Source organism: Heterodontus francisci, chromosome 12 (genome assembly GCF_036365525.1).
Source record: "Heterodontus francisci isolate sHetFra1 chromosome 12, sHetFra1.hap1, whole genome shotgun sequence".
NCBI lineage: Eukaryota > Metazoa > Chordata > Chondrichthyes > Heterodontiformes > Heterodontidae > Heterodontus > Heterodontus francisci.
Genome location: NC_090382.1, coordinates 66,616,734 through 66,629,348, shown reverse-complemented (window position 1 = coordinate 66,629,348; position 12,615 = coordinate 66,616,734).

Genomic DNA, 12,615 nt, shown 5'->3' with positions numbered 1-12,615 from the left:
AATATTTGGATGAACTTAGCACTCAGAATGGTTACCATCGATGATCATCCCCTATTTCCAGCCTGTTTGCATCTTTTATGGTTCATGCCTGTATCTGCCTTCTTACAGATAAAATACTGAAAGAATTTCTTAAGGTAATTATTTGTCTCTGTAACTATACTTTTATTTTAGGTTTTTCTTTTCTCTTCTGATCACCCTTTTAACATGTTCCATCGCTGTGAACATTATGCCTTTCTCCCACAAGATGTTTGGAGATGATTTTTCTTTTTTTCTGTTTGATTTCTTTACTGATTCATTTACAATCATGTTTGTTAATTTTGAGCTCACTGCTTCAAGATATGCATTTGTCTTGCATGCTTAGCATTATTCCTTTAAAAGTTCCCCACTTACTTTCTACCAAAATATTGTTGAACAAGCTACCCAAATAAATTTGCATTAATTGTTCCCTCATGTCTCTGAAGTTTGCCCGTTTAAAGTTATATACTTAGCTCACCATCTTGGGAATTTCCAAAATTCATAATAAGCTGAATTTAATAATTCTTTTGTTGGTCTTCCTAGGGATGCCATAATTGCCATTTTCTGTTTGTTAACTGAGAATCAGATCAAGATAAGCACTTCCCTTGTGCACTCGGTCATGAAGCAGTCATACATCACCCTAACCAACTCTGACTCTAAACCACTTGGGTTTTCTCAATTTAAGTTTTGTTGATTGAAGTCACTGGAGCCACTCCAAGAAATTGTTAACTGTTCAATATTGAATTACTAATTCAAGAATAGTTGGAAGGAAAGACATTGAAAATGAATCATGCTGACACACAAATGTTTAAGAGCGGCAAACAGTAGGTGGCCCAAAGGTATACTTAACAGAGTTTCATTTCACTGAACATAAGTAGATATTTACCAAATTCTAGAATGAAGGTGCAAAGGTGCAAGACCGCCATCATCATAGAAGTACGGTGTGTACTTTTGTAGCAAACTTTTCTAGTGATATAATTAATAAGGTTAAAATAGTAAAGGCTGATAAGTGCTAGAATGCAAGAAGCACAAAATATAGTGTACAATACAATATTTTGTATATAGTCAGTGTACAGCACAACACTAAATCATACAGAACTAGAACAGATAATGGCCCCGCCCACCAGCCAAAAAGTCGGGGCAAGCCCGCCTCCGCTGTGCCTGGGGAGCTACACCGGGATTTTTCACTCTCCAGGCCCTTAATTGGCCTTGGGCGGGACTTCGTGCATGCCTAATGGAGCTGCTGGCCAATCAGCGAGCCGGCAGCTCTTAGTCCCAGCAGCACCATAGGGAGTGGTGGCCACTGCTGGGACTACACTGAGCCATCACAAGCAAGGTGAAGGACAGCCCCAGAACGAAGGTATGATTTTGGGCCTCGCTGGGAAAAATTGGCCGGGCCCCGGCGAGGCAAGGGGGTTGGTTGTGCGGGGGAGGAGTGTTGTGCAGTGGGGGCGGTTGGGGCTTTGAGGGCGAACCTCCGTGGGGCACAAGGTGCCCGATATGGAGGGCCACCCCCAGCCCGCAAGAAGCCTGCCAGCTTTTACCTGGTAGCGTTCTTGGGGGGCTTTGCCATCCGCTCACCGTGGGTAAACTACTGCGAGAGGAAGCCCTTAAATTGCAGTTAATTGGCTACTTCAGGGCCTTGATTGGCCTAGGGCAGGCAGGCAGGCAGGCCGTTTCTTGCCACCGCTGCCCCGCGTAAAATTGCAAGAAATGGCCTCCTCCCACCTCCCACTCAATTTTAGGCCCCCCACCCCTGCAAGCCCACTCGTTGGGGGAGCCATAAAATTCCAGCCAGTGTTACCAGATGAGGACTGCAGACTTTATCTTTGTTTCATCTTAAACCTGATTATTGAAGAAAATGAACAGTGGATGATCATAGACAATAGAAAAAGAAGCCAAAGCCATAGAAAAAGAACAGAGGAGATTTGCCGAGAATATCGAGGCCAAGAGGCTTTAGTTGAGAGAGGCTGGAGAAACAGGCATTATTTTCATTAGAAGAGAGACAGATATGATCTAATAAAGGTGTTAAAAATATTAGTGATTTTGAAAAGTAAATAAAGAGAAAACATGTCTACTGTACATTGAGTTGCTAACCAGAGGGCATAAATTTAAGAATCAAAAGAATAAGGCAAGAGGTTAGGAAAATATTTTTACGCAGAGGGTTGTTAGGTCATAGAATACCCTATCAAAAACAATGGTAAAAGCTGGATCTGTGATGGTTTTTAAAAGAGACGTGCATAAATGTTTGAAAAAGAAATAAAGTGTACATGGAAAGGGCAGGAGATTTGGGCTAAGTACATAGCTCTTTCAGAGAACTGGCACATGTGTAATGGACCAAACGACTTCCTTCTGTGCTGTAATATTTTATAGCTAGATTTTCAATTTGCGCAGGTGTAAAACTAATGTTACAGATCTTGCATGTTCTTGCCTTTTCTCTGACAGTTCTCTTGCTATTGTGGTATTGAAATAATTTTTTATCATTATGTTTTGCCTCTGCAGCTATGCATTATCCCTTTGCTCTTCTGTTCACCCTCTTTAACTTGTTTCTTTGTGATTCTTTATTCATTCCAGTTCGAGCCACTCCTCTCTCCCTGGAGGATTCATAGAGGTCCTTTTCACTTTTTTATTTTACTTTCAATTTATTTTAAGATTTTAGAGTTCTCAACCTTGCTCATAGTCTTGGTTTCCAATTCATTTTATAATTGACCATTCTATGCTCACTGATCCCAGATTGTGTGGATCATTTATGTATTCAAGCTCAAGATGATCACTGCTTCTTGTGGCTTCCCTTATATGTCATGAAACAGTCATGTTTTACAATTACTAACTCTGATTCTAAACCTCTTGGATTTTCCCCATTTAAATAGGTTTGATTGAAGTCACTCTTAAAAGAACTTTCTTGTTCTCGGACATGAATAATAAATGACATAAATGACATGAATGAATTAAAAAAGACACCTTTCTTATCTCTTTATAGAGCAAACTAACCTGCTTCTTGCACTAGCCTTGTTTCAGTTAGTTTCACACCAAACATTGAAGATGTTACAGTAGAGGTTCTTACTATTTGGCAATAACTTGCACTTTCAAGAACTAATTGATAGTTGTAGTGTAATGTCATTTTAACTTTATTGAAGTTTTCTTTATTAAAAAGTCAAACTTTTAGCAACTGGAGGTAAAACAAATGTCTTGAAGGTGTAGATGGTAGGAAGATCTTTCAGAGGATTATTTAATAGCTGCAGTTGGCCTTATAAAAACAGGGTAGAGAGGTGGAATTTGGACAAAACATGAGTTGGTCCACAGTTGCAATTTTGGACACCAGTTATTGGAAGGATATTTGAATCATGAAAAGGTACAGGAAAGATTCTTGAAAGCTTCTCCCCGGTTTCTCATGAAAGGTCACAGACCTGAAACATTAACTCTGTTTCTCTCTCCACAGATGCTGCCAGACCTGCCGAGTATTTCCAGCACTTTCTGTTTTTATTACAGGAAAGATTCAGTGGAATTATACCAAAAATGAGAGCCTTTAGTTATAAAGGAAGGTACAAAAGCTGGTATCTTTTTCATTGCAGCAGAAAAAGGGAACTAGTAGCGTAACTTTATGAAAAATTCTGTGAGGTTAGGTAGTGAATGATTGTCTTCACTGCTGATGCATCAGTAACAGGAAGACATAGACTCAGGATTATGATTGGAAGTATAAAGGGAGTAGTAAGAAGTGCTGTTTACACACTGATTATTAGAACAAATGGTTATTGAGGCAGAGACTGACGATGTTGGAAAAGGAAATTGCGTCTTATTTGAAAAGAAAAAATATAAAAGGATACCAAAAATGAGCAGACAAATAGTACTAAAACAGGTAGCTTCAGTTGAAAGGCTAATGCCAGCAGATGTGATGAACCAATTAGCCTCCTCCTATGTTGTAACTTATTTGACCCCATGATTTAGAATCACAGAAAGTTTATGGCATAGAAAGAGGCCACTTGGCCCATCGTGTCTGCGCTGGGCAAAAAACAAGCCACCCAGCCTAATCCCACCTTCCCGCATTTAGTCCGTAGCCCTGCAGGTTACGGCACCTGAGGTACATATCCAGACATTTTTTAAATGAGCTAAGGGTTTCTGCCTGTACTACTCTTTCAGGTAGTGAGTTCCAGATCCCTGCCACCCTCTGGGTGTAGAAAGTTTTCCTCATCTCCCCTCTAATCTTTCTAACAATCTATGCCCCGAGTCACTGACCTCTTTGCTAAGGTAAATAGATTCTTCACATCCACTCTATCCAGGCCCCTCACAATTTTGTACATTTCAATCAAATCTCCCTTCAGCCTTCTCTGTTCCAAGGAGAACAACCCCAAACTAGCCAAGCTTTCCTCATAGCTGCATTTTTTCAGTCCCGGCAACATCCTCGTAAATCTCCTCTATACCCTCTCTAGTGCAATTACATCCTTTCTGCAATGAGATGACCAGAACTGCACACAGTACTCAAGTTGTGGCCTAACTAATGATTTATACAGTTCCAGCATAACCTCCCTGGTCTTCTATACCTTGGCTAATAAAGGAAAGGATTCCATATGCCTTCTTATAACCAACTCTTAAGAGAATTGATAAATGCAGTAATGCAGTATAAGTCTATTGTAAAATAAAGACATTTCTGATGTTACATAGTTAGAATCCCATATTGATTACATTGGAAATATTTTAATATTTCATGTATGGTTGCTGTACATGTGAAAAGAAATCTGAGCAAATAATGCATTTTGTCGCCACAGGTAAATGCAGCAGGAAGGTGTTATCCCTATAACACATCACCTGGCTTATAGTTGATAATGATAATTACTAATTTTGTATTAATTGTATAATAGGGCAGGAAAAAGTATTGTTGCTATAATTTTTCCACATTTTGATTAATGACATAAAAGTTACTCTTTAATATGGTAAAAGAATATATCATTTACATATAATAGATAGCCATCATTTGCATATATTGATGAGGTTATTTATATACTTGAGTTGTTCATTTGTAACTTTGTACCACAAATGCCTGATATGTAGACAGGTAATATTAGGTGCTTTTCCTTTGGTCATTGGAATTTTGTGGACAAATGTTGTATAAATAAAAATCCTATTTCTACTGTTACATTACAGAATTTGTTGCCATATTAACTTTTACTTCTATGAATAGAAGTCTCAAAGGCGCATTCCACTTTGAGACTGAATCACAAACCAATTAAACATTCCTCAATGTTATCGTTCCTTCATTGCCAAGAGTAGTCATAAAAATTACAAATACCTAGCTGCAATACTCCCTGCTCTCCACAACCATACTTCCAATAACTCCTGCTTCATGTGGCTGCTTTCTTTCAAAGCAACACCACTGTATTTTAAAATGCAGTTTTTGCCAATACACAAAGCACTGCATTAATAGACAGCTACCACTACTTCTCTGTTTCCCTTTGTTAGTCTCCAAATTCAAAATAAGACCAAGTTACACAGTGCCCTTGGGGAATGTACCATGATAATGCCATCTGCAATAATCCAAATCTGCCACAAAACACATTGCAAATTCCGATAAACCTTGTTTGTGTTTTACATTTGCAAATAGTTTTAAAAAATCACTGTAAATAGGTAATAGTAACATTATAATGCTTAATCACTTATTATATTTTAACTAAAGAAACTGATCACAACTTTCACTGCTGATGAGTTGTTTGATCAAATTCATTGATGGAAATAACTGTAGTATACTATTGACCATTGGGCTTTTGTGTACCTCTGTTGAATCCAATCCGTTTTTGTGCTTTATTTTACACAATTAACAACCTCATTTTTTTTTACAAAATGATTCAGAATAATTTTCTTGCGTTTTTGAGCACTTCTGATTGAATAGCAAATTACATAAAGCCCTCTTGGTGTTTTGAACACTGGCAAGCAGCCATATTTTGTTTTCTCTTCTAATGTAGCAATTTAATTATGAGCTGGATTCTGCTGTAAACAGTTCCTGTGTAATGCAACAAATGGCAAAAATACAGAAAGCACACCTGCCCCTTGGCTAAGTACCAGTAAATGATCAGCTGTCCAAATTTAAATACAGCCAGTTCTGATGCAGCTGTAACACTGAAATATTTAGCAATAGTGATAGTATCTTCTCACATTATGGGCTGAATTTTACCGGCCCCTCGACATTGCGAGTTGTTGCGCGGGGGCTGGTAAAATGTTGCGGAGAGAGGCCTGCCTTGACTTGTGGCGTTGAGAAGGGCCCGCCGCAAATTACTGGTGGCGGAGGACCTCGATGCAGCACCACAATTATCATATGGTAAACAATACTTACCTTCGCTGATTATGCAGCCCGCCACCACTCCATTGATACTTCCTGATTTTTCGATGAATGGGCGGCCGTCCCATGCCGTCCTGTTCACGAATGGAAAAGCCGGCGGGTCCACAGAGGCAGAAGGTTTCACGGCAGAAGGTAAGTTTCTTTTCAGGGGTCTCACTCTGCATTCCCAAAGGGAGGAGGGACAGGGGCATTGCAGGGGTTTCACTCTGCATTCTGAAAGGGAGGGGGTCTGGGATTACTGGAGGGAAAGCTCTGCTGGCTTGAAGGGAGGTACTATGTACCATCCCTCCGTTAACAGTGTATTCTTTGTGTTTGTTTGTGTTTGTGAGGGAGCAATGACACACTAGGCACCCTGTGTGTGGGGAGGGTGCCAGAAAGGGCAGGAGCATTAAGATTATATGGATGGTGGGGGCATTTGATTCAGCTGGTAGGATCTTGATGTGGTCATGCTATGCCACTCTGAGTGTTGGCCAAGATGGGCAATGCCATGGCACATAACATGGTTGATCCAGGAAACCAGCGGATGTACCTGTCAACACCAATCCATGCCCTGTTCGGAACCTTCGAATACATGAAGGGTTCAACTTTATTTATCACATGGAAATAGGTATGGCTCATACTACATTGTGTGATCCTCTGCTTGTGAGGATCCATATGCGCCAGAGGCAATATAAACAGGCAGGTGCAATCCACGTCGAGGCCCCTGGTCGTGAGCAGCAGCCTCCAAGGGGAGCTCGCCATTACGTTTGCCATGCATCTACAGACCCCACATGACATGCCAACGGATGTCAGAGCACCAGTGTCAGAGGTGATTGCACATATAGAGAGGGTGGTGACATGTCTCTGTGCCCTGCTCAAAGATGACCTGCAGCCCACGGGCTCCGGTGGCCATCCCATGCCTTTGTTCCTCATAGTGGCAGCGGTTCTCAAGCTTGACACCTCTGCAGCTTTTTAGGGGTCCACCAGAGACCTTTGTGGGGTCACACAGTCAGCAGTGCACCGCTGCATCAGAAAGTCACCAATGCCCTGCACCCAGGGGCCAGTGGGTATGTCCGCTTCAGGATGGACTCTCACAGCCAGGCCCAGAGGGCCATTGGTTCCGGCACCATTGCAGAGAACCATAGGTTGTAATGTTGATAGACTGCACTCATGTTGCCATCAGGCCTCTCGCCAGGCCTGTATCATAGACTGCACTCATGTTGCCATCAGGCCTCCCGCCAGGCTACCACCTGCAGATGTCACCATTAAAGGAGCACTCTCAATCTAAGTGAAGCTGGTATGTGATCACCGCAGATGCTTGCTGCGAATGTGTGACCGCTTCTCAGGCAGCTGCCATGACACCTGTGTCTTGCGCCAGTACTGGCTGTTCACTGAACTGGCTCAGATGGAGGAGTGGCTTCTTGGAGATAAGGGCTATCCTTTGCAGATGTGGCTCCCAACACCAGTGAGAGACCCCACCACTGCTGCAGAGGAGAGATACAACGCCAGCCACCATTGAGCAGGAGATCGGCATGCTGAAAGAGCACCTCCAATGCATGTATGGATAGGGTGATGCCCTGTACTATGGGCCGAAAAGGCCAGCTCCTTTCTTTGCTGTTCTGCACAACTACGCACCCAAAGGGGGCCAGACCTGGCATGATGAGGAGAGACGTCAACAGGATTCCTCCTCGGACTATGAGGACGCTGTGGATCTACAACATGAAAGACGCAAGGGAGGGCAGATGACACCCAGGCTCAGCACGCAGGGCCAGCAGTGAGGTAGGAATGTATGGAAGTGGCTTATCAGGACAAAGGCTGTCTGCTCCATAGGAACTGACATGAGCTCTGCAGGCCACACATCACCCTCGGTCACCTGCTGTGCACCAGTCCACATCTGCAGCATCTCTGTGTAAACCATTAGAGGGAGCAGCTGACTGAGCCAATGTCCATGTCACTGCATCTGTGGAGACGCTCATGATTAATGGTGGCATGGCAATGATATTGCATATGTTGGCTCTCCTGAAGGGCCAATGGTGAAAAGGGATGTGACATTGGCACTACATGCTGGCACACATCATTCACACAGAGAAAAGGACACACATGTTGGTGAGGAACATTTAGTGAAAGATGTATTTACATTGCTGTGACACCCATGCATTCCCATTTGTGTCAGTGTGTTCTCTGTACACCTCTGTAATACCTTTTATGGTCTATTTAAGTCTCATGTCCAGGAATGTGCAAATTTAAGATTATTCACCCCGGTGCAACACGCTTACAAGAAGGAATGTTAAACTTGAGTGGGAGAAGAGGATCGCACCTTCACAGGACACTGGGACACAGCAGGGTAAGTATGTGGCAGCAAAGCGGAAAGTGCTGGGGTCACTCAGCAGATCAGGCGGCATCTGTGGAGAGAGAAGCAGAGTTAACTTTCAGGTCTGTGAACTTGGACAAGTTAACTCTGCTTCTCTCTCCACAGATGCTGCCTGACCTGCTGGATTTCTGCAGACTTTCTGCTTTGCTGCCAGATTGACAGCAGCCCCACTCTTCAGTAGTCAGGTAAATATTCTTTGACAGCTGTCAGGAAGCAGGTGCTGGGGAGCTTAAAATAGGGCCCCAGCACCTGCTGCACAATTGTCAAAAACTCTCACTGCACCGAATGTCCCGCCTCTCCCCATGTAATATGGGGAGGGCGGCTCGGTGCCGTAATTCTATTAAGCCCCTGCGTGTAATATCACGGGGGCTCTGCGGCGGCCGCTAAATACAGGCATCCCATTGAGCTTAAAGGGCACCATCGCGTAGCACGGCACCCGAATACAATTCAACCCTATGACTGAACAACTTTCTCTTTCAATGCTATGGACTGGACCAGCTTACTTCTGGTAGACATATCGGACTGAATTTTACCAGCCCCTCGACGCTGTGGGTCATGGTGGGGAGGCCCATAAAATGCTAGCGGGAGCAGCCCACCATGACCCATGACGCCGAAAAGGCCTCGCCGGGTATTAGTGGTGGCGGCGAGGCCTCGGTGCGGACCCCCTACTGCTTGGCGGCAGGGCCATCATCTAAACATTAAAGTGAGCATTAATTAAATGCAAATTACCTTACCTGCTGACGTCGGCTGTCCCACATTGATTTTATGGCCAAGTGGCCATGACTCACGCGCCATCGGAACGCCGTTGAAGTTCCGCGGCGTGACACTGGTGGGGAGGGGGGAGGAATAAAATTATTGGGGGGGTGGTGGGAGAGGGGTGGGGGAGCGGAGAAAACACTTTGTATTGGCTGTGGAGATGGCGGGACGGGGTTGAAGGGCAAATGTGAGAAGGTTGGGGGGGGGAAGTTTGGGTCGGGAATAAAATAAGTTTTCAGAATAAAGGGCAATGAAAAGACCATTGCGGGGTTGGGGGGGATGTTGGGAAAGAGCCTCCATTTTCTGATTATTAAAAACAAATGAAATGTAATATGTTTTAACAATGTAACTTGTTTAAAAATGTAAAATTTTTGCTAAGGGCTTCAAGCCCTATAAAAATGGCACCGGCGCCTGCGCGGTGGCACCGGACGCTGTTGCCGGTGACACAGCAGCCGCCCCCCTACGTCATTGGAGGTGGCCACTCTGCCCCCTCCATTTAAATCAGCCCCTGCGCATAATATCTTGGGGGCTGTGCGGCGGCAATTCCGCTGATAAAATTCAACCCATAATAATGTCGAATAGTCCTAAGTAATTGTCCCAGGGACAGGTAACCACATATCTACTACTTGCTGCTATATATTGTTGCCATAGCAGACAATCCGATGGGTTTGTTATTTTAAGTTTTCAACAGGAACCCTTTGCATGCAATTCCATTGCTGTTTTAACAAAAACACAATGGAATTGTCTTCAAAATGTTATTGAGAACTAAATCTGGGATTTCCTAACTCTTGTACCCCCATTTTGATGTCATGGATTCTTGTAACATAATGCTAGAGACCCAAACACCATCCTCTTAATGGCAATTGTGTCTGTTAGTGTCTCATAGTTGGTTGCCTTGGAAATTGGAAGGTTCCTATTCCACCGGTACATTGTGAGAATGCAAGTCTGGTGAGCGGCCCAACCCTTCTTACAGTGAAAGCTCCTGTACCACACACTATGCCTGTTTAGCCATCTATAATTCCACAAGGAACACAGATTTCAATTTGCATATGTGCTCTAGTCAATCTACTTAGTTCTTTGTCTCCTGTAGTGGCAAATTCCTAATTGGTCATCATCACTTAGCGCACACAGTAATGTACACACTTTGACATCCTGTGGCATGAGACCCTCCAGGATTTCTAAGAAATTAAATTTTCTCATAGAAACATAGAAAACTTACAGCACAGAAAACGTATGTCACAGAAGGAGGTCATTTGGCCCATCTGCCAAATGAAAAAGAGCTACACAGCCTAATCTCCAGAGATGCTGCCTGACCTGCTGCGTACTTCCAGCATTTTCTGTTTTTGTCCCCCTTTCCAGCTCTTGGTCCGTAGCCCTGCACTTCAAGTGCAGATAAAAGTACTTTTTAAATGCTATGAGGGTTGCTGCCTCTACCATCCTTTTGGGCCGTGAGTTCCAGACCCTCACCACTCTCTGGGTGAAAAAGTTTCACCTCAACTCCCTTCTAATCCTTCTCCCAATTACTTTAAATCTATGACCCCTGGTTATTGATCTCTCTACTAAGGGAAATACATCCTTCCTATTAACTCTGTCCAAGCCCCTCATAATTTTGTACACCGCAATTAAATCTCCCCTCAGCCTCCTCTGTTCCAACAAGAATAACCCCAGCCTATCCAATCTTTCCTTGTAGCCGAAAATCTCCATTCCTGGTACCTCTTTGTAAGTTTTCTCTGTACCCTCTCTAATGTGATTCTCTCAAGTAGCATGACTTTGTGCCAAATTACTACTTAAGGTAATGTTTAAATTACATATAGTTAAAAACCTCTTCAATCTTTCCTCCATTGTGCACATACACCGACAGTGAAATATAGTTTCCCTTCATATGTATATGAAAGAGACTGAGCGAATGTGTGGACAGATTTTTTAAACATTCAGAAGCTAAGATGAAGAATTATGGTCCACAGTGCAGAACACAACCATAGTTGGAAAGAGTTAGCGAAGACTCAGTAATTCAAGCATTAATGATGAGATAATACTGCAAGTAGATTTTAAAAGCCTGAAGACTGAAGGAGTTAAGGAGGTCCATTATTTGAGAGAAAGAATGGTTTGGATTAATGGACTGTGAAAGACAAAACAGGGCATATGAATAGATTGGAAGGAACAGTGCAGAAAAGCTCAGAGGGACACTTACAATTTTGGGATTGTATAAATAGAAAGATGAGAATAGTACAAATGAGAGAGAAAGAGAAAAAGATTCGAGGTGAGAGATAAAGGTTGGAGTTTCGAAGAGGAATTACATATCAAACCACAAGCTTTTTATTTTATCTTGTTCAGAAGTGTTAGAGATGTGCCTTAAAAGTCTTTCCAGATATCCAAGCAGTATTCATAGTTTCGGCATTCTTGCTTTTCATTTAGATCTGAACGATGTTGAGGGAAAAGGAGGCATTTAGTCCAAACAAGGAAGCCAAGGGGGTAATTATTGATGTTGCTGCCAAAGTGAAAGGCTGCCACAATTAACTACCTGGACATGAAATACATTGCTGTAGTGCCACTGGAGATGGCTTTATGGAGGCCTACTACTGCTTTGCTGGGGCATGATGCGCCTCCGGCCGTTTCCTGCATGGACTGCATGGCATTCTATCAGAGAAAGAGCATATGTAGGGTCACCCCCAGCCTGAGCCAGGAGGCTGAGAATCGATGCTATCCTGAAGTCACACAGCCCAACTGATTAATGTGACGGCAGCATACCAAATTTGGACCACACAAGTCCAGGCAACAAATTGGTCAATCACTCAGCAAACAACGGGCTCAGTTTTACCGGTCCCTCGACACCATGGGTTGCAGCGCGGGGGCAGGTAAAATGTTGTAGGGAGAGGCCCGCCTCAACCCGTGACGTTGAGAAGGGCCCGCCGCATATTACTGGCGGTGGCGGGACCTCGGTGCGGCCCCCCCCCCCACCGTCGCACGGCGGTGGCACCACAATCAACATATGGTAATGATTACTTACCTATGTGGATTATACAGCCCGCCGCTTTTCCACCGACGCTGCTGGATTTTTTGTTGAACGGGCGGCCGTCACGTGCCGTCCCGTTCATGATCTGAAAAGCCGGCGGGTCCTCACTCTGCATTACAAGAGGGAGGGGGAATATACAAGGGTCTAACTTTG